At 42.0% G+C, this 23,362-nt stretch overlaps 1 long non-coding RNA gene and 1 pseudogene across 1 annotated transcript in view; both read right to left on the minus strand.

The window, feature by feature from the left end:
• The window catches only part of LOC123383260, a 73,754-nt gene extending 56,626 nt beyond the window's left edge, over positions 1 to 17,128 (minus strand). Inside the window, exon 1 of the long non-coding RNA XR_006592825.1 lies at positions 17,060 to 17,128. This is a non-coding gene — a long non-coding RNA (uncharacterized LOC123383260). The remainder of the gene's footprint in view (positions 1 to 17,059) is intronic.
• On the minus strand, positions 1,850 to 5,058 carry LOC101088993 (annotated as a pseudogene).
• Positions 17,129 to 23,362: the final 6,234 nt, after the last annotated feature.

A 23,362-nucleotide genomic window follows, 5' to 3' on the forward strand; every position in this document is an offset into this window, starting at 1 on the left:
CTCACAACCTTCGCTTCCTGAAATACCCAGTTTTAAGGCCCTAAAAGTACCCATCCCATTCCCAACCTCGGAAAGGAGAAAGGTAACTGCTGTTCGTGAAGCAGAACTCCTATTGGCAGGTCTTCCTCGAGGTCTGCCGTGTTCCCCTCATCCGGCTCCTCTAAAGCCGATACGAGGGACGCCTGGCTGGCTCGGTCAGTTAAGCGTCTGACTATGGCTCAGGTCAAGATCTCACCATTTGTGAGTTCGAGCCCCGTGTCAGGCTCTGTGCTGACAGTTTGGAGCCTGGAGCCTGCTTCGGATTCTGTGTCTCCCTTTCTCTCTGCCCCTCCCCCACTCGCACTCTGTCTCTCTCTCTCAAATATAAATAAACATTAAAAAAAATTTTTTAAGCCAGTATGATACCCTCAGCTGCTCTGGATCATCTTGAACCTTCACGTGTTCAGCTCTCTCCTTTTGACCTCACTGCTTCACTGAAATGTGGGTTCCTGTGGGTCAACACAGTGCTTTAATTCAGGTATTTGAAATGTACCATGTCCAATAATGGTTTGATAATTGAGCTGTTGGGAACTGATCTCATTCAGAGACTGATGTGGTTCATTCAATACTCTAAATGAACATGTATAATTAAGATACCAGAAAACTGAGTCTAGGCATCCAAATCGGTAAAGAAGTAAAACTCAGCCAAAGAGGTGACAGACCTGTCCCCTGCAAACTATCAAACACTGGCGAAAGAAATTGAAGACGACGCAAAGACGTGATAAGACGTTCCACGTTCGTGCACTGGAAGAACAAACACTGTTAAAATGTCCATATTACCCCAGGGCGGCTGGGTGGCACAGGAGGGTTAAGTGTCTTGACTCTTGATTCTGGCTCAGGTCACGATCTCACGGTTTGTGAGTTCAAGCCCCACATCGGGCTCTGTGCTGACAGCTCAGAGCCTACTTGGGATTCTCTCTCTTCCTCTCCCTCTGCTCCTCCCCTGCTTGTGTTTGCGCTCTCTCTCTCTCTCTCTCTGAAAATAAATGAATAAACTTAAAAACAAAACACAGTGTACCCTAAATAGGAGATTTCTGTCCTTGGTTTATATGCTCGGTTCATTGCCAGGTACTGACCTGCTTCGACCTGCCTTCAGTATTCTAAATCGATGGAAGAAAGGAAGCCCTGAACTACTCAAGAAAGTCAGAGATCTCACCTAACCAAAATGAATATTTGTCTTTGTTTCCTTTAAATTCTATTGTAACTGTTCCTAATGTCAGTCTCCCCCCCTTAATATGCTTCCTCTTTTGTAAGTGAACAAAATACACACCAGCCCTGAAGAATGACAGTAAAACCACAGTACCATAATTGTGATGCATAAAGAAATCTTCCTTTTCTTTGACTCACAAATGCCATAGGACTCATCGATAAGCTACAATTACAACCATATTTTCATGGAAAACGTGTTGAGCTTAAGAAGATCAAGAAGTAGGTCTTTCCCTCTTAAATCAATGGATGTTTTTACATATATAGCTGAGAAGTCAAGGCATGAACAATCAGCAAAACACGTGGTACCTCGTTAAGCAACATACAATGAGAAGAGTTAAAATCCCCGCTGACAACTCGGACCTGGGAAGGACTGTAATTTTTCTGTAAATCGAGAGATGCAGACATCAGTGGGTCATGAAGACGTTTTAAAAAATACACAGAATGGGGCGCCTGGGTGGCGCAGTCGGTTAAGCGTCCGACGTCAGCCAGGTCACGATCTCGCGGTCCGTGAGTTCAAGCCCCGCGTCAGGCTCTGGGCTGATGGCTCAGAGCCTGGAGCCTGTTTCCGATTCTGTGTCTCCCTCTCTCTCTGCCCCTCCCCGTTCATGCTCTGTCTCTCTCTGTCCCAAAAATAAATAAACGTTGAAAAAAAATTAAAAAAAAAATACACAGAAATGTGACTGAAAGCAGTAAATTCTAATGTAGTATATAGATGAGTAGAATAAAATGTTTATCCAGGTTTGCAGCCACAACACTTGCTCACAACTAGTAACTGTTATTTAAGGGGTGAGACTGTAGGATGGTAACAGAGCCCGTTTCTTATTACCAAAGGGAAGCGCCGAAATATTTCATAAGTGATCATTTCCAAACAAGTCCCCATCCATAAACTGCAGGTGCTGAAAAATGTGAAGATCGTAAACCCACAAGACGTAGGAGCATTCGTATTACGACGCTGAATAAACTCACAAATTTGTATCGTTAAACTAGGTTTTGAATCTTTCCTTTTTCATGCACGCTGAGGATGCAAACTAAGCCTGAAATACTGAAATAGAAACTGCACAAGTGGCGGCAGAGAACAGACTCTTTCCAAAGAATGACCGTTTCGTCCGCTTGATCAGCACCAGACCTAGGCTCCTCTCAGTTGCGGAAGCCCACAGCCGCCAGATCCTACTGCCCAGTAAAGCCTCACGACACTCGGACTGAAGACTCTCAAAGTCTGTTACACTCACACTCTTCCCTTTCAGCCGTGTGCTGGTACTTGAGGCAGCTGAATGCTTCCCGACACCTTTCAAGAGCCTTCCTTTCATTTTCTCTACTGAACACGAGTCTCAGAGTGTTATTTTCAACTGTTTGCATGCCACTCAAGTTTAGGCTTCTATAGTATTTCTGGCTGTTACCCGATCTCCATTAACTTCATCTTCCAATCTCTATTTTCCTGCTTTTCTAGAATCGGATCGATATCATCTTTACTGAGATGGCCTTTGTCGTTAGTAATGTTGATTTTGTTCTTCCTACTGGTACTTTTGTGTGAAGCCGTTACATTGCGATTGATCCTGGTGTCTATGTCAAAGGTCACCTGGATTTTAGGAATGCTCCGGGAGGCTAGAGGATCCCAGAGAGCAAAACTTGCCAAGCAGTTTACTTCTTTTAGTTAAAGCCCTTTCTCCCTCCTACACTGTCACTAAGCAGTGGCCTGGGTGGCAGAGGAAGCAGTGAGCATCTGGGTTTGCTTTGTAGGAATGGTGGGGTCTCTCTTAGACATGCCATGACCTCCTTGTTGTTTCGATGCCCAAAGAAAAGGGGCATCATCAAGGAGCAGGAGATCTTCCGCATTGTGCAGCTACTCCTCATGAGGGCTGATGATTTTGTTGAGCTCCTTTCCATTCAAGAAAATTGGAAGCAATTTCTGAAACTTTGGGGTACAAGTGGAATCACTATCTCAGTTTCATTAACGTGGCTCTTGGCGAGTTTGGCATCCTTCAGAGATTCCTCTACTAGCTTTAGGGCACCACAGAAGACATCAGCACTCAGCTGGGCTCAGGAAACAGAAGTGTAGAAACCCATGTCCATATAGAATAAATCAATTTCAATCCTGGCAGGAGCAAAGAAACCCAAGATACATGGTGCCTTCTCATAGGCAGTCTGGAGGCAGCGTACTGCCTGCTTGTGGTAGGTTACATCCTTCCTGTGCTTGCATTTGGCCTCTTCCATCAGGTAGCTCACCATACAACTATCAAAAAGTTCCCCATCCAGGTGGGTGTTACCAGCTGTGGATTTTCCTTCAAAGATGTCATCCTGGATGTTTAGGATAGATACACCAAAGGTGCCACTACCTAAGTCAAAGATCGGCATGTTTCTCTCTTTTAAAGCTTCATTTTTTGTTGTCGTTGTTTTTAAATCCAGGCCATAAACTATGGCTGCTGCAGTAGACTCATTAACAATTTCTAGGATATTAAGATCAGTGATGGTCCGGGCATTCTTTGTGGCCTGACACTGTAAATCATTTAAGTAGGTTAGAACAGTAATTACTGTATTTTCTGGCTTTTTTTCCACCCAAGGAGGCTGCAGCAAACTCTTTCATCTTGCTTAGAACCACGGAAGAGATCTCCTCTGGGGAAAAAACATTTTTTCCTTTATATTCTACAATTACTTTGGGTTTTCCCTTTTCACAAATCATTTGGAAAGGCCAGTGCTTCACTGCGACTGAACTCTGGCATCACCAAACTTACGACCAATCAGCCTACTGGTATCAAAAACGGTAGCGAAGTTCATCATCTCCTGGCTCTTAGCAACCTCATTGATGAGGTGATCACTCTGTGAAAGCCACATCGTTTGGACTGGTACGTGTGCCTTGGTCATTGGCAATGATCTCTACTTTTCTGTGCTGGAAGACCCCTACACGTGAATAAGTGGAACCCAGTTCAATACCCATTGGCAGGTCTTGATTAAAGAAAGCAAAGGGGGGAACGAGGCAGAAAATAGTTTAAAGGAGACCTATACCCTCTATGTTCTCCACTACTTTTCCTTCACCGTATTTCAATCCTTATGCGGCTCAAACTCACACATAAACGGGTTTGGTTTGCAATTCATTCAGATGGTAATGTGTTCCACTTGTACTCCATTGTCTGCAGGCTTTCACTGCACTTGGTAATAGATGTCAAACTACAAGGTGACCTCCAGAATTCTGAGAATGGTATCAAACCATCAGGGCAATCAATAAGGCTTCAAAGCTTTGGGGTCATTTGTGGCTTCTCTCATGCCCACATCTAATTTGTTCCCAGGTCCAGTCCATTTTTCCTGCTTGCTTGTGTCCTTCCACACTGCCACCACTCTAGTTCAATGTTTTATTACTTCATGCTCAGACCACCACGGTAGCATTATCACTAGTATTTCTCCTTTCTCTGATCTCATGACCTATTCAGCAGCATCATTCATTCATCCATCCATCCATGCATTCATTCAGTAAAAATCAATTATAGATCTAACATTTGCTAAATACTGCGTTCGATGTTGAAAATAAAAGAATCAATTAAATAGGGCTGCTATCTTCCATGAATACCATCATGCTGATCTTTTTATTTTTAAAGTTTTTATTTATTTATTCTGAGAGAGAGAAAGAGAGAGAGAGCGCACGGGGGAGGGGCAGAGAGAGAAGGGGAGAGAGAGAAGAATCTCAAGCAGGCTCTGCACTGATGCTGACCTTTTAAAATTAGGCCTTTTAACCTAAATGTGAGACAGGAAGCCATCAAAATCCTTGAGGAGAAAGCAGGCAAAAACCTCTTTGATCTTGGATGCAGCAACTTGTTACTCAACACGTCTCTGGAGGCAAGGGAAACAAAAGCAAAAAATGAACTACTGGGACCTCATCAAAATAAAAAGCTTCTGCACAGTGAAGGAAACAATCAGCAAAACTAAAAGGCAACCGACAGAATGGTAGAAGATATTTGCAAATGACATATCAGATAAAGGGTTAGTATCCAAAATCTACAAAGAACTTCTCAAACTCAACACCCAGAAAACAAAGAATCCAGTGAAGAAATGGGCCAAAGACATGAATAGACACTTCTCCAAAGAAGACATCCAGATGGCCAACTGACACATGGAAAAATGCTCCACATCACTCACCATCAGGGAAATACAATTCAAAACCACAATGAGATACCACCTTACACCTGTCAGAATGGCTAACATTAATGACTCAGGCAACAACAGACGTTGGTGAGGATATGGAGAAAGAGGATCTCTTTTGCACTGCTGGTGGGAATGCAAGCTGGTACAGCCACTCTGGAAAACAGTATGGAGGTTCCTCAAAAAACTAAAAATGGAACTACCCTACGACCCAGCCATTGCACTACTAGGTATTTATCCACGGGATACAGGTGTGCTGTTTCAAAGGGACACATGCACCCCCATGTTTATAGCAGCACTATCGACAATAGCCAAAGTGTGGAAAGAGTCCAAATGTCCATCAATGCATAAATGGATGAAGAAGATGTGGTATATATATATAAAATGGAGTATTACTTGGCAACCAAAAAGAATGCAATCTTGCCATTTGCAACTACGTGGATGGAACTGGGGGGTATTATGCTAAGCGAAATTAGTCCAGCAGAGAAAGACAAATATCATACGACTTCACTCATATGAGGACTTTAAGAGACAAAACATATGCACATAAGGGAAGGGAAACAAAAATAATCTAAAAACAGAGAGTGGGACAACACATAAGAGGCTCTTAAATGTGGAGAACAAACAGAGGGTTGCTGGAGGGGTTGGGGAGGGGGATGGGCTACATGGGGAAGGGGCACTAAGGAATCGACTCCTGAAATCATTGTGGCACTAGATGCTAACTAATTTGGATGGAAATTTAAAAAAATTAAAATTAAAAAAATAGAAATAAATGTTAACAACACCAAAAATAAATAAACAAATAAATAAGGCCTTGTATCACACTAACCCTTGCTCAAAAACTTGTTCCCCATCACCTATCAAATAAAATTAATAAAACAGATCTAACAAACCTCTCCAACTGGTATGGCTTGTGGAACCAGGCAGACACAGATTCAAGTCCTGATTCTGTCACCTGCAGCTTTGTTGGCTTATTAGTGATTAGGCATGCTATTTAACCTCTCTGGTCCCCAGTTTCCTTAGTCTTAAAATATATCTATCATTTTGGCACACAGTAGGTGCTCATTAAAAGTTCTTTTGACTTGCCTCGTATATAAACGATGGGCACCCCCAAACACAGATTCACATAGAATGAGACTTATAGCAGATTCTAGATATCATCAAATAAAGCTCCCTAATTTTACACTTGGGGAAATGAGTGGCCCTCCGTGACACAGGGATTTGGGAGCAGATGGAGATCCGGCATCCAGTCCTCCTGACCTCCCATCAAAGCACTAAATGGGAGCAGCCAGAAAGTGTTCTTGGAGGAAATTCAAGGGTAGGAAGGCAACGGCCATTCCCAATCAGAAGAGTGTTAAGGTTGACAATACAGATTTCAAATATGTAGCCATGTTCTCAGTTTACAGGGAAAAGGCTATGTTTATTTCTCCCCGAAGGGCAGAAGTTATTAAATTTTTTTTTTCAACGTTTATTTATTTTTGGGACAGAGAGAGACAGAGCATGAACGGGGGAGGGGCACAGAGAGAGGGAGACACAGAATCAGAAACAGGCTCCAGGCTCTGAGCCAGCAGCCCAGAGCCCGACGCGGGGCTGGAACTCACGGACCGCGCGAGATCGTGACCTGGCTGAAGTCGGACGCTTAACCGACTGCGCCACCCAGGCGCCCCCGAAGGGCAGAAGTTATTGATGAATCTGAAAAACTGAAAGCACGACAAATACTTAGGTGTATGGTAACTTACACAGTATCCTCTCCACTAGACGTACAGATGGAACGGAAGACAGTAGGCAGAATCACAGGGGAGGGAGCCAATGAATAACAGAAGGTGAATCGAGGGCTGGTCTTTGGAAATCATTGGATCTAAGCCAGTCAGATGACAGGTTAAGAAAACTAAGGCCCAGAGAGCTCAACGGATGGATCAAAACTGCATGGACACTTATAGACAGTGATGGGACACCTGGCTTTTTAAGTTTTTTGTTTGTTTGTTCGCTTATTTTGAGAGATTGAGAGGGAGAGAGAGTGTGAGTGGGGGAGGGGCAGAGAGAAAGGGAAAGAGAATCTCCAGCAAAATCCGCACTGCCAGCGCAGAGCCCAACGTGGGGCTCGACCTCACGAATCCTGGGGTCATGACCTGAGCTGAGCTCGAGAGTCCGATGCTTAACCCACTGGGCCACCCAGGCGCCCCTGGGACACCTGGCTTTTTAAAATCTTGCCATCGTTCCATTTTGTTTCACTGGGTGCTCGAACAGGAACATTCTTCTCACTCGGCGTTTGTCGAATGCCTCGCATGTGCAGATCACGGGGCGGAGCCCCCAAGAAAGGCTGGTAAGTTACACGCGGGCCCAAGGCAGGAAAAGAGCAGCAGGAAGGACAGCTGTCCCGTTGCTGCAGGCGGGCGGGCGCCTCCAGCTGCAGACGAAAACATGTCAATGTCCGTAGTCACTGCCAGCCTAAGCAGGGCGACTCCGAAAGGGGTTATCACACTGCCACTTAAAATGAACACTTAGTAAGTTATATCGAACGCGCGTTGAAAACATTCATACACTTAATGAATCATCTAATTAAACACTGTATGTGCAACAGTATGGAGCAGACTGAGAGAAAACCTTCAGAGTTCTTTTGACGCCTAAATGCAATCAGTAAGTGATATCTTAAAAACAAAACCCTCTTGCATTTCATAAAGCTTTTTTTTTTTTTCCTAACGCAGAAAATGTTTATGTATCCCTTGTTTTCAGGAATTACACGTTTATTCTAGCTTTCAGTGCTAAGGAGTCAGCCAAACTACAATTTATACCAGCCACCGTGTTGCCAGTCGAGGCTTAGCCAAGCCCGATCTCCTACGGAATGATTACGTGGTAATATATTCAAGTCTTCTGCCGTGTTACGAGGCCAAAATAATTCCATGTTAGCAGGTTCTATCACTGGGAGGAGACTACATTTTCTTAATCACAATGGGACACCTAGTTCATTTATAATCTTTCTTTAATATGCTTTCCTTATCCTAGTATCATGTGATAAACTTCCCCTTTACTCTCTTTGGCAGCTATCAATGAAATATCTTTTAGTTTGTATGTCAGCTAGCTTTAAGCCAAATATTCAATGCAAAGTGGACAGCTCAATTTAAAATTTCACAACTAGCTTTCTCGACAAGTTCGCGGCGTGCGTTCAAGTTCGGAAGTGTTTAAGCTACAGCAGCCTGGACTGGAGCTACCCTCACTCTTCGAGCGCCTTCCACTTACTTTGGAACTTCAGGAATCCACAGGCTATGAAACACTGCCTTTCCCAACAGCATGCAGTCACTGTGGAACAAATCATCTCTTTCATAGCCTCAATTCCCTGCGAGAGTTAATTTAGTCCAAATGCAAGATTTTCAGATTTCCAAAGGGCAGAACTGGTGAGTCAAAGCCTTGAACTATAAGTAATGCTCAATTTCTTCAGGTAGGTGATGTGTACACAGGTAATTACTGTATTACTCCTTTTACCAGTTTGGTGCTTCTTGACTAACAGAACCATCTCTCTGAGGTTCATGGATGTAATCAGTTCTTCAAAAAATAATAATTACCGTAAGTATTGCATTTGGGAATGTAAGAAATCGAGGCAACAAAACCAGATTATCAGGATTAGGCCTTCATCCAGGACCACGTTCTCAAGACTAAATTCTCTATTGGGGCGCCTGGGTGGCGCAGTCGGTTAAGCGTCCGACTTCAGCCAGGTCACGATCTCGCGGTCCGTGAGTTCGAGCCCCGCGTCAGGCCCTGGGCTGATGGCTCGGAGCCTGGAGCCTGTTTCCGATTCTGTGTCTCCCTCTCTCTCTGCCCCTTCCCCGTTCATGCTCTGTCTCTCTCTGTCCCCAAAAAAATAAATAAACGTTGAAAAAAAAAAAAGACTAAATTCTCTATTGAGGTCCAGTAGATTCCGCTAATACACAATACGGTTGGATTGCCTTCCACCCCGTCCGATTCTGGGGCCACAACTCTATTCCATTCATTTCCTTACATTACTTAGCATACGTTGGCTGGCTAAGAGTCAACTTTGCTTTCCTTCCAATTCAACTATTCCTCGGGCCTTTATACATTCCCCCAGCAGCCATGTTATCCCTATCGTGAAAATGATGATTTAGCCTTAGGGAAAAAAAAAATCAGGTTAAAGACGATAAATTGCTTTGGAAGATGAGAATAACGGCCGAAATATATTACAGAAAATTACTGCAGCCATTCTGAGTCTGAGAAGAAAATAAGTCGACTTTTCTTCCCCCTTTCCACTGCAAAACGTGGCTCTGGAAAAGCTAAGGAATGAAACAGAGGGAGGCCAGTCATCCAGCTCTATCCAACCCTAAATAAGAAAGGAACCAGAGGAGAAAATTTGATCTGTGACAACTGTCAATAAAGAATGTCAAGACGCTCCAAGAAACCTACAGGTGTTGCTCTCAGTCAAATACGTGTCATGTTTTATATCTAATAATGTGGCGTGAATTGAAATGCATTTATGCACATAGATGGTACATTTGATTACAACTCAAAAGTGGCATAATACCCAATTGCTGCACATTAATGCCTATTCAGAAAACAGAATTCTGAAGCATTATTCTCTAGCAGATGTACAGTGGGTAGGATATAGAATATCGAAAGTGATTACCTTGCATTAACCAGGCTCACACATGCATATCCATTCGACTTTCAGAGACTTTGCGAGTCTAAAGGATTAAGGTACAGATGTCAATTAATAAAAGTAAAATGCGATGAAATATTTCAACTTACGCTGTAAATGTAAATTGCTATAGAAAGGTAATATATTATTATTCATCTTAATAAAGATTATAGGGGCGCCTGGGTGGCTCAGTCGGTTAAGCGTCCAACTTTGGCTGAGGTCATGATCTCGCGGTTCGTGAGTTCGAGCCCCACGTCGGGCTCTGCGCTGACAGCTCAGAGCCTAGAGCCTGCTTCGGATTCTGTGCCTCCTTCTCTCTCTGCCCTTCCCTCACTCTTGCTCTATCTCTCTCTCAAAAATAAACATTAAATATTAGAAAAATGTTAAAAACATATAGATTATAGTAAATCAATTTCTGAAATACCAAGCTTACATTTATATACATATATATGTATACCTGAACATACACAGATATATATATATATATATATATATATATATATATATATATATATGCAATTATTCTTAGACACGATCTAAACTGCTACTACTTGATAAAAGTACTCGTTTAAAAATATGTGGGCCCTAAAAATGCGTTATAGCCTATAAGGGCAGAGAAAAATACGGGATCAGGAAGGGCACATAAAAGGCTTTAACTGTATAGTGATGTTTTATTTCTTCAGCTGGGTGATTACTTTCTGTGTGTGTGTGTGTGTGTGTGTGTGTGTGTGTGTGTGTGTGTGTGTGTGTGAGATTACTTTCACCCAGTAATTTCTTCAGCTGGGTCATGTATTGTTCCTTTCAGCAGTTTGGTATTCTTTACTAATAGATAATATCATTTTAAAGATAAAGGGTGCTCCATTCTTAACACATATGGTTGTCTGTGAGAGAGAAAAAAATAAAAAGGAAAATATCTAACTGCTGCTCAGCTACAGAACAAAATACAAACACACACTTTCACACAAGCACACTTACACACACGCGTACACAAGTGCACACACGTATCACCACGTGGTGCAGTGAGATCGGAACAACTGAAACTCTACTTTGGGCCCTACCACATCTGAGAGGACCGACCTTGGACAATTCGCTTGACTTTGTACACATCCAGTTGACTTGCCTGAAATTAAAAACAGAGGTTTCACTTAAAATATTGCGATTTTTAAATCAAAAGAGACCTTTGGTCTCCCTAGAAAACAAGGGGATCCAGTACCCCGGCCAGCCTTTCCACACAGGGACAACTGGGAGAAACAGCGGACGAGTGGCCCCTCCAGTGGAACGTGCGTTTAATAACTCACCACAAACCCTGACACTCCCTGCAATAAAGTTGACAGGCCTAGCACACTCCTTCAGCTTAGCTGCTGGACCCTTGTAAGCTCTCCCTTGCAATCTCCGGCCTTGCTTCTAGCAATCTCAGTCCTCCTCATCTCTCTCCTGCACCTTCCTCCCCTCCCTCCTGCGTTCTCCACCCCTCTTATACCCCCTGCTTCCCTCTTGCAAGCTCTCTCTTCCTGTGCACACACTTTCACTATTCTTCACCCCCTTCTGCCTTCCTACCAGTATTCTCCACCTAACCCAATGGTTCCCGACCTAGATGCTTTGCCTAGATGTTTTTGCTTCAGGGAAGTTTTCAACGCCTAGAGACATTTCCGGTTGTCACAACGAGCCACAACAGTGCTACTGATCTCTGTTCCATCAAGGTTAAGGATGCTACTAAACACCCAACAATATCCTACAATGTAGTAGGGACAGTTCCCCCCAACAGAGAACAATCTGGAGCAAAAAGTCAACAGTGCTGAGTTTGAGAAACTGTGCTCTAGAGATTATCACCCCATACTAAACATCTCTGACCTCACACATTTCTAACAATTTCCAGCAGAAACCAGGGAAAAATCTTCTCTCCTTCTGGATGAACTTACTTAACAAACCACAAAATACAGAAACAAAAAAGTTTTAGTGTGAGTATTACAAAACATTTCAAATCAAAAATAAGATGTCTTCGGTTTCAACACTGAGGTCTCAGTTATGTTTCCTAATATTTAAACATTTAAATGTTTATGGTGGGTTTTAATATATACTGGAGAACCCTCATAGTAGAAAGAGTGGAAGGAAATATAACAAATGCTAACCACAGTTACCCCTAAGCTACAGTATTACATATTGCAGGGGAGGAAAAATAATTTCCCTCTGCTCTTGGAGGTTCTTGGCTGAGATCCTCTGTAATAAAAGATAGATCAACAGGAGAAAAACAAAATTTAATAACATGGATACCTCCTGTATACATGCTAAACACCCAGGAAAACTGAATAACTCCAAGAAATGAACCAAGATACCAACCTAAATATCATTTCCAGCCAAAGACAAGAGTGAGGGGAGAGAGCCAGCTATGGGAGGGGACCGGGCAAAGCAGAGTAAACAAGGGTGAGGTCGTGATATAGATTTAAGTCCTTGCCTTCCCCTTGATAAAGAGTTTCTAGAGATGTAGGGCCATTTCCTCTTCCAGGTACAGGGAGGAAGACATCCTTAGAAATGGAGACTTCCCTTATAAATGTAAATGTCTCTTACAAAAGAGTAACTTCTACTCATTTTCAGAACTTTTCCTTGTCTGCTGGTGCTTAAAAAAGTACTCAGCTCAAAATAATCCTTATACTAAAGAGCGTATTTTGGACTGACACATTCTTCTCCCTTTCGGTATGATTTTCATGATTTTACTTGCTTCATAAGTTTGTTTTTCAAATTTTCTACAATGAAAATACGTTACTATTAAAAATCTTAAAAATTAAATATCATTGAAAACACCAATAAAAATACTACCAACAGCAAAAACTTTTATCATCAGAAATCACAAGTTATTAATATGAAAAAGATATCTTAAAATCTGTCACATAAAACTTACAAAATAAGAGACACTTTTGATATGCCAACATAGGCTTTTGTCCTGAACCACTGACTAAAAGTTAATTTTTTAATGTTTACTTATTTTTGAGAGAGAGAGAGAGAGAGAGAGAGAGAGAGACAGAGTGTGAGCAGGGAAGGGGCAGAGAGAGAGAGAGGGAGACACAGAATCTGAAGCCGCTCCAGGCTCTGAGCTGTCAGCACAGAGCCTGACGCGGGGCTCGAACCCACAAACTGTGAGATCATGACCTGAGCTGAAGTCATACGTTTAACTGACTGAGCCACCCAGGCACCCCACCAAAAGTTAATTTTTAAAACTCTGAACTGTGAGAAATTTGAGCTTGTTGACATCATAGATTTTCAAGGTTAACTCAATTTGCAAACAGTAGCAACAAGAGCATTTAAAATCTGTCTTATTGGGGCACCTGGGTGGCTCAGTCGGTTAAGCATCCGACTTTGGCTCAGGTCATGATCTCACAGTTCGTGGGTTCGAGCCCCAGAGCCTGGAGCCTGCTGCGGATTCTGTGTCTCTCTCTCTCTGCCCCTCCCCCACTCGTGCTCTGTCTCTGCCTCTCAAAAATAAATAAAATGTTAAAATAAAATTTTAAAATCTGTCTTATTAAGCAGCGGGGGTGGGGGTGCCTGGCTGGCTCAGCCAGTAGAGCATGCAACTCAATCTCAGGGACATGAGTTCGAGCCACACATGGGGTGTAGAGATCACTTAAAATTTTGAAAAAGAGGGGCACCTTGGTGCCTCATTCTGTTAAGCGTCCAACTCTTGACTTCGACTCAGGTCATGATCTCGCAGTTCATGAGTTCCAGCCCTGCATCAGGCTCTGTGCTGTCAGTGTGGAGTATACTTGGGATTCTCTCTCTCCCTCTCTTTTTGCTCTCTTTCTCAAATAAATAAACATTAAAATTTTTTTTTTAAATCTGTCTTCTCAAAACTTAAAAATGCAAACACTTTTGAGATATCAACTGTAGCTTTTATTCTGAACAAATCAGTATTGTCAAATTCCTCAAATTACGCTAAGAATTGCTGAAATGGACCGGTATGGATTTTGTGGGTTGTGATACACTTACGAATTGTTGGCATCTTGGAAGCTGTGACCAAGGTGGGCACGTGAACTTCAAAGCTTCCCGAGGTTAGCCCAATTTGCCATTTCATTACCAACTATTCTCGCATCTACACATGAACTCACTAAAGAAATACTTCAAGGAAATCTCTAATTACACACCGCGAATGTACAAACAGACTTTCAGGTCAGCAAGCAAATGTCTTCTACTAAAGGCACTACGAAGCGTTGTTCTCTCTGCTCTATATTCTCTCTCATCCTGTTGATTTTTGATGTCCTTAGGAACTTCGGAAAGATTTCACCATTAGCGACGACGCTGAGGTTTTCAGGATGGTAAGAAAGTGTCATCATTTCATAGAAAATAAACGTCAAGCTGGATGAAAACCCATCTTGTTGGTTTACACCGTTTATCGTAATCAATTTAGTATCACTTCCAGCAGTGTGGCACAGCACTGGATAAACAATATGATAACTGCAATTCCACTGCTCCTTGAATTAGTAAGCAAGTTACAGTGCATATCCATCATGCATAATGAGTCTGAAGCATGGCTTGATTACATTTCATTTGCATAAGAATTTTCTATAATTTTTTTAAACTGATCATTTTTAATTCAGAGTAGATTTAAATGCCACACAACTGCTGTCCTCCTCCCGAAATGCTAAGCAACCTTCTTACATAATACAAAAATGCTAATCGATTTTTTTTTTCATGCAGATCCTAGCTTGCTAATGAGTTTTCACCTTTCTACACGCTGTCAAATCTCATTACACTGTCACCTTTCTAGGGTTCACAGTTGGAGTCCACATTTATACGGTTCAATTCTAATTGCCACATTCTTTCGTTGCATTTACAAGGCAAACATCTTTTAAATAATCCTTGGATTGTCCAATTTGAAGGATAATTTGCTCTCTTTGCATTTTGTAGTTTGTAAAACCCCTACTATTTAGAGGAATATTAATTCAAACGTTCTCTGATAAGCCAAAAGTCTGAAGAGTAAGAATGAACAGGAATCAACAGACAAACAAATAATAGATCTGCAAGTTAAATTACAATGAGATAAAACGTAGAGGGGCGCCTGGGTGGCTCAGTGGGTTAAGCGTCTGACTTCGGTCCAGGTCATGATCTCACAGTCTGTGGGTTCGAGCCCAGCGAGCCCCGTGAGCCTGTTTTGGATTCTGTGTCTCCCTCTCTCTCTGTCCCTCCCTCGCTTGTACTCTCTCTCTCAAAAATAAACAAAAACATTAAAAAAATGAAATGTAGAAATAAAACTAGCTTATTAAATATAATAATTTAGAAACATATTACCTATTTGGGAATTATTATGTTAAAATCATTATCCATAAGATATTCAGAGGAGAGGCATTTTCTTGAACTGTATATATACTTCTTCCAGTAGAGCAAGATCTTGAAAGACTGCCATGTGAAACATGTTGGAATCTTTGAACAGAAAATTTCCAAGAGCAGACTTTAGAAACCAAGATAGCATGTGAAGGCAAGTGACTCGTTTTGAAAATACACCATATACTGACAATGACTTTTTTTTAATGCTTAATAGGGAAAAAAAAAAAAAAAGAATGGGTTGTATGGGAGAAGGAAGCATGGGTGGAAAAAATGAATTTAACTTGCTAAGAGAACTCTCAGATCCAAGTGTCTCAGCAATGCCAAGAACCAGCCCCTGGCTAGAAGTAGCAGTTCCCGATAGATCTCACTACTACGCATTGAAGTTTCTAGTCTTTGCAAGAAAAATATATATATTCCCCCATCGAGGTAACTTTTTTTTTCCCCTATGAAGAAACTGAAATTTTCATGGAGGAAAATCTGCATGGTAAAAGGATTTGCTGAATCATCCTGAGGCATTTTTTTTCCCGTCGGTAAATTCCTAGCTTAGATGGTAACCATGAGTACACATTTGTTTAGGAGAAAAAAATTCTCTTTTGTTCACTTGTTCGGGCGCATGCCGAATTCCTAGAACCTTCTAATTCACTTTCATTCATTCAGCACATAAAACTTCTGAAAAGAGCAGACAGAACATTCTTTGAAAAGTGGCTTATATGAAATTTTAATAACCTGTTTCACATCTCAAAACTCGCAAGACTACGGACATTTCCTAGAACACAAGATTTATCCTTAGCTCGAGATCCAAAGTCACCTCTGAATTTAGCACAGTAAAGACAAACCAGCTCTGTCCCCTTCCCTAAAAATCAGTACTGTTTGGAGGGCGCCTGGGTGGCTCAGCTGGTGAAGTGCCCGACTCTTGATTCTGGCTCAGGACATGATCTTGTGGTTCGTGAGTTCAAGCCGTGCATGGGGCTCTGCACTGTCAGTGCAGAGCCTGCTTGGGATTCTCTCTCTCCCTCTGTCTCTGCCCCTCCCCCCCCAAATAAAGAAACTTAAAAAAAAAAGCCATTACTCTTTGCCATTAAAATAGAATTTAAATACACGACCACTGAGACATTCCTTTGAGAGTGGGATTAGCAGTGATTTCCAACAATTGTATAAAGCAAACAAAGAATGCGTCCTTTTAAAGCAATGACCAATAAAGACTTGACCCAACCCTAAAATAGTGCAAAACACAGGGAGGGCAACCGACCAGGAATTTTGAGAGTTTCTGGAGCCCTCACGCGCCAAACGGAAGGGACCTCCCCTAGTGCCAGGACACCCAAGTGTCCGAAAAATAACCCTGTCTAGGTCACAACAGTGCCTCCATGTCAGTACTGCAAGCGACGAGACCAGACCGGCGTTTACCAAGTACAAGCCTCTTCTCCCGCCCATTAGCTACAACCGAGGAAACGAAATCCAACGTCAAGGTGAGGGGAAAGAAATGATACTGGATTCTGAAAGCTCAAACCGCGAGACTCTAGAGGCCAGCCCAAGTCTAACAAATTCAAACTTCAGAGGAAAGAAATGTTTGCACACTCCTCTCTCCGCCCACCCGCCACGCACCCAAAGCTAAAATCGCCAGGCTCCAGGCAAGTGGCAAATTTCACCCAGCCCTGCCCCGCTTTGCCCACTCCATTCTGAACGTTCTGGAGCCTCCTGGGCAGCCCGCCCCGCTGCCTCTCTGACCTGACTCCGAGAGGCTTGAAGTCTGGCCACGCGCGGCGCCCCGCGTCTGAACCGCAATCCTGACCTCGCTCCTGACCTCGAACCCGGCCCCGCCCCGGCCCCGCCCCGGCCCCGCCCCAGCCCCGCCCCGGCCCGAGTGAGTCTGCGCCTGCGCTGAGGCCGCGGGGCGCCGATCCTCCCGTCCCCGAGCGAGCGCTCCCTCTGTTCGCCTGGCTCGTCGTCTCTTCCCCGGGCATCTCATGCTTCTCCGTTTGTTCCAGTTCTCTGCCATTCCGGTTTCTCATTCTTGCTCCCGATTCTTTTCTTACCTCGCTCTCTTATTTGCCCGTGTCCGACCAAAGCCTCTTGGTTTATTTCTATCCCTCGTTTCCTCCCTTTTTTCTCCCCGTAAAGGTCCTTGTGCGTTATTTTACGTTCTGTTTAAAGTCACATGTTCAGCCTATTCTCTACATTTCTCTCTTTTTTTTAAGTCTATGTATTTATTTTTGCGAGAGAGAAGGCGAGAGCAAGCGGGGGAGGTGCAGAGAGAGAGAGAGAATCCCAAGCAGGCTTCCGTCTCTCGTCTCTCAGCGTGGAGCCCCGAACCCGTGAACCGCCAGATCATGACCTGAGCCGAAGCCGATCTCTTAACTGACTGAGCCGCCCAGGCGCCCCTACATTTCTCTTGCTGTTTAGTATTTGTTCCTTCTCAGATTTCATTTCAGTGGCTCATCTCTCCCACATGAAGCTTTCTCTCCTGTTCTCTCATTTTCACATATTCTTTTGGCCTCTCTTGCCTGTTTATAAATTTCTATTTTCTCAGTCTCTCGTTTTCACTCACTCTTGCTTTCTGCATTAGCACAGTTTATACTTCATTTTTGTATTTTCTTCTGTGTTTTCTCCTGCCTTGCATTATGTTCCTTTACTAACTTAGGTTTGCCCTAGTTTTGTTGGCATTCTCTCCAGTATTATTTTCCGTCACTTTTCTCTCACATACGCTTTCACACTTTCCCTGCAGTGTTTCTCCCCCATTAAAAAAAAATAATGTGGGGCGCCTGGGTGGCGCAGTCGGTTAAGCGTCCGACTTCAGCCCCGTCACGATCTCGCGGTCCCTGAGTTCGAGCCCCGCGTCGGGCTCTGGGCTGATGGCTCAGAGCCTGGAGCCTGTTTCCGATTCTGTGTCTCCCTCTCTCTCTGCCCCTCCCCCGTTCATGCTCTGTCTCTCTCTGTCTGAAAAATAAATAAACGTTGAAAAAAAAATTTTTTTTTAAAAAAATAATGTTAGGTCTAACAGATTTAAGTAAGAAGAGAGCCTGAGTGGCTTAGGTCATGATCTCATGGTTCGTGAGTTCAAGCCCCACGTCAGGCTCTGTGCTCTCCTGTGCTCTCTCTCCATCTACTTCTGCCCCGCCCCTGCTTGTGCACCCGCACTCTCAAAATAAATAAACATTAAAAAAAAAGTAAGACAAGGTTTAGTGCTCAGATGCCTGCTGGTCAGTGAAGTGACTGGTTAGTGGTCAATGCACGTGAACCGTGAAGCAAAGGCTATGCAAGCCCGGATGAAATGAGGACGAAGACAAGCCCGTTGAGGGACAGTGACTATGTTTTATACTGGGGTGTGGCCTACTAAGAGCATCTCATTAGCTGTCAACAATCACACGACTTAGTTACAGAAATTTCTGGAAACACCAAGGGGCTGGGGAAGTTCTCAATTCGAAGTTCTCAACCAATCCGACTCACAAAGTGGACTGATCTCACTGAGGCTTCTCATTGTCCTACAGGCCCCAACTAGGCCACAAAGAGATCCGACCCTTTTCTATTTTTGTTCACTTAAAAAATCCAGAACATGGGAAAATAGAAATAAATACACTGCTTAGGGATGGGAAATATATCATTGCAAGCATCCTTAAGCCATGAGAGTAACTAAAAAAAAAAAAAAACTGTAATAGTTAAAAAAGGAAAGCTTAAAACAAGGTACTTAGATACATATATTCAAATTCCAAGAACCAGATGACGGGGAAAGAATGAAAACACAGATCCTGAAAATATAAGTTAAAGGATCATGTGAGAAGAATGTGTCAGAAGCATCTAAGTTTTATAGATACTGAAAGGAAAATATAGCGTAAACCCGATTCTACGTTTGACCCGGAGGAAGACAAGATATTCAAAGCAGGGTTTCAGCGAGGTCAGAGGACGGAGGCCGCAATAGAGAAATTCAAATACAGGAAGAGACCCTTCATAGCTTCATCTTTATGCTTAATTGTATGAATCAGGCTGAACCTAACTATGGAGATCAGGGCACCTGTCCAGAATCCAACAGAAACAAACCTGAATCTAAGGAAGGAGAGACTGTATTGAAAGAGACTATTACAGTAGGGACAATACCCCAACCTCAGGATCTGCAAGAGTCAAAAGCGAACAGAGAAAGGTGTTTCTTATCTAAGGAGGAGCGGGCAGAGCTAAAAGGAACTTTGTGGATAAGGGCAAGTGGAGGGAGAGAGCCGATTGGAAAAATCAGGAAATCTGTGGTCAACCAATTCTCAATTCTCAGAAAGAACTGTTAAGAGGGAATATATTATCCCTTGGTGCCTCCTTAAGCTTCCGGGGAGTCAAATTTCAGGAGCCTATGGGGAGGACTAACTGGTTCAGTCAAGCCAAATCAGAAGGTAAATAATGGCCAGTCATGAGCACCTGTTCAGCAGTTAATCAACACTACTCTCTCTACCTGGAAGCCTCCAATGGCGAATCAGTTCTGAGCAGAGAACTCAGGCTGGTCACCCCATTTTCAGCATTTATTTCTATTTAATTCAACAAATATTTTGGGACCTATTGTATGTCAAAGCTGTGTCTTGTTTCTCTGTTCAAGTCCACCTATGGAAATTGACATAGGCTACCAAAGAAAATGCAACATTGGAAACAGCATTAGTGATCAGGAAGGCCAAATTCCTTTACGCTACAGATGATAAAAAAGGAGGCTAGAGCAGTGAGATGACTCGCCCACGGCCATACTAAGCAGGAGCAGACCCAGAACTGAATTCTAAGCAATCTTAGTCCTTACACGTAAACACACACACACACACACACACACACACACACACACACACACATTTGATTATACCTCTGAAAAACTGCCTTGGTTACTGAGAATGGATATCCTTCTTCTCTTAAGATTTTTTTAAAAGATTTTTTTTTCTATTTTTAAGTAAACCCTACACCCAGTGTGGGAGTCGAACTCACAACCCGAGAACAATCGCATGCTCTACCGACTGAGCCAGCCAGGTGCCCTGAGAATGGATATCCTTTTGATAAGAAAAGAATTATAGCTTGGCTATATGGTTATACTTAATTTGACTTTGATTATATATTTTATTTCACTTATCTCTGAAATTGTAAAGTCAATGTATCTTGGAACACCTATACCCACAAGAAAAAAAATATTACTGTTTTTTTTTCCCCCATGCATTAGAGAAAATGGTCATAAGTCCAGGGAAACAGCAGGAGAACATTAAATTATGCTGAGGTCAGAGTTATGTTTTTGGTTTTAATTAGTCATGACATAACACAATCAGAGAATAGTTTGTTGTTACTGTCATTTCAACAAGATAGTTTTTCATAATGAATACTGCTCGATATAACCTAAGGTGAATCTGCTCAGAAGAATTTGCTTTGCTATTAATATTTATTCGAGTACACTGCAGAATTCCCACTTTCTCCATGTGCAAACGGAAGTAAACAGAAAGCAGCGACGGGCATGATGAGATGATGAATTAGGTGGAAAGTAATAAAATCTGAGAGGAAACATTAACAGTGATTAAACATATTGTTTGCTATGCCTATAGCAGTGGAAAACAAGAATTCAAGAAGTTCTTTTTATGACACATCTTTTTATAACATGAAATGTGGGGAAAGGTATGATAAAAGTAATATGTCATTGAAATCTGCCACTAGTATGGTCCCTTGTTCTATTTGTTTTATATTTTCATATTCTTAGAAACCATTTATTTCTAGAGCTTCTAATGACATTACACTACATTATACACGCTGTGATCTAGATGTTAAGATTGAACGAATATAAAATAGCTATTCCAAAGATGTATGAAGTTGGCAACAGGCAACCTCGTCTCCTTAAAGCAAAGAACAATTGCCTAGAGAGAAGATAATTGCGTTTTTTCTAACTGCAGACAATAAATAATAAAATAGAAATCACATTGAATAATAAAATGTACGATTTTCACTATCAAACATGTATTATCCTTAATGTGGGCCATATGTTGCAGATTTAACACTATGCTTTTCATAACTACATTTTAAAAATAAGGAGATGTGTTTAAGAATGGCAAAATAGATGGCATGTTATATTTTCACTGTGGTGCCCCCTCCTACCACTGTTATTATAACTTAACAAGTTTAAACCAGAAGACTATACTTTCCCTTTGATTAAAGAACTTTTAATAAATAGATACATACATACATATATATGTACCCATACACACACACACACACACACACACACAGAGTTATTTTATTTTATTTATCGTTTAATTTACATCCAAGTTAGTTAGCATATGGTGCAACAATGATTTAAAGAATAGATTCCTTAATGCCCCTTCCCCATTTAGCCCATCCCCCCTCCCCCAACCCCTCCAGCAACCGTCTGTTTGTTCCCTCTATTTCAGACTCTCTTATGTTTTGTTGCCTTCCCTATTTTTATATTATTTTTGCTTCTCTTCCCCATGTTCATCTGTTTAGTATCTTAAATTCCTCATATGAATGAAGTCATATGATACAATTTCGCTTAGCATAATACCCTCCAGTTCCATCCATGTAGGTACAAATGGCAAGATTTAATGTTTTTTTGATTGCCAAGTAATACTTCATTGTATATATGCCACATCTTCTTTATCCATTTATCTGCCAATGGACATTTGGGCTCTTTCCATACTTCGGCTATTGTCGATAGTGCTGCTATAAATATTGGGGTGCATGTGCCCCTTCGAATCAGCATTTTTGTATCCTTTAGATAAATACCTAGTAGTGTAATTGCTGGGTTGTGGGGTAGTTTTTTTTTTTTTTTAATTTCTTGGGAGAACTTTCATACTGTTTTCCAGAGTGGCTACAACAGTTTGCATTCCCACCAGCAGTGCAAGAGATCCTCTTTCTCCGCATCCTCGCTAACATCTGTTGGTTGTTGCCTGCTTTCCAGGGTAATTCTACCAAATATTTAAAGAAGAATTAACACCTATCCTTTTGAAGCTGTTCCAAAAAATAGAAATGGAAGGAAAACTTGCAAACTCATTCTATGAAGCCAGAATTACCTTGATTCCAAAACCAGACAAAGACCCCACTAAAAAGGAGAACTACAGACCAATTTCCCTGATGAACATGGATGCAAAAATCCTCAACAAGATACTAGCCAACCGGATCCAACAATACATTAAAAGAATTATTCACCATGACCAAGCGGAATTTATAGCTGGGCTGCAGGGCTGGGCTGCAGGACTGATTCAATATCCGCAAAACAATCAATGTGATTCATCACATCAGTAAAAGAAAGGACAAGAACCACATGATCCTCTCAATACATGCAGGAAAAGCATTTGACAAAATACAGTATCTTTTCTTGATAAAAACCGTCAAGAAAGTAGGGATAGAAGGATCATACCTCAAGATCATAAAAGCCATATATGAAAGACCCACTGCTTATATCATCCTCAATGGGGAAAAACTGAGAGCTTTCCCCCCTAAGGTCAGGAACAAGACAGAGATGTCCACTCTCGCCACTGTTATTCAACACAGTATTGGAAGTCTTAGCCTCTACAGTCAGACAACACAAAGAAATAAGAGGCATCCAAATCAGCCAGAAGGAAGTCAAACTTTCACTCTTCACAGATGACATGATACTCTATATGGAAAACCCAAAAGATTCCACCAAAAAAACTGCTAGAACTGATTCATGAATTCAGCAAAGTTGCAGGGTATAAAATCAATGCACAGAAATCGGTTGCATTCCTATACACCAATAATGAAGCAACAGAAAGAGAAATCAAGGAATCGATCCCATTTCCAATTGCACCAAAATCCATAAAATACCTAGGAATAAACACAACCAAAGAGGTGAAATATCTATACGCTGAAAACTATAGAAAGCTTATGAAAGAAATTGAAGAAGACACCAAAAAATGGGAAAAGATTCCATGCTCATGGACTGGAAGAACAAACATTGTTAAAAAGTCGACACTACCCAAAGCAATCCTCATATTCAATGCAATCCCTACCAAAATAACACCAGCATTCTTCACAGAGCTAGAACAAACAATCCTAAAA

The sequence above is a fragment of the Felis catus genome, chromosome X (genome assembly GCF_018350175.1).
Source record: "Felis catus isolate Fca126 chromosome X, F.catus_Fca126_mat1.0, whole genome shotgun sequence".
Classification (NCBI taxonomy): Eukaryota; Metazoa; Chordata; class Mammalia; order Carnivora; family Felidae; genus Felis; species Felis catus.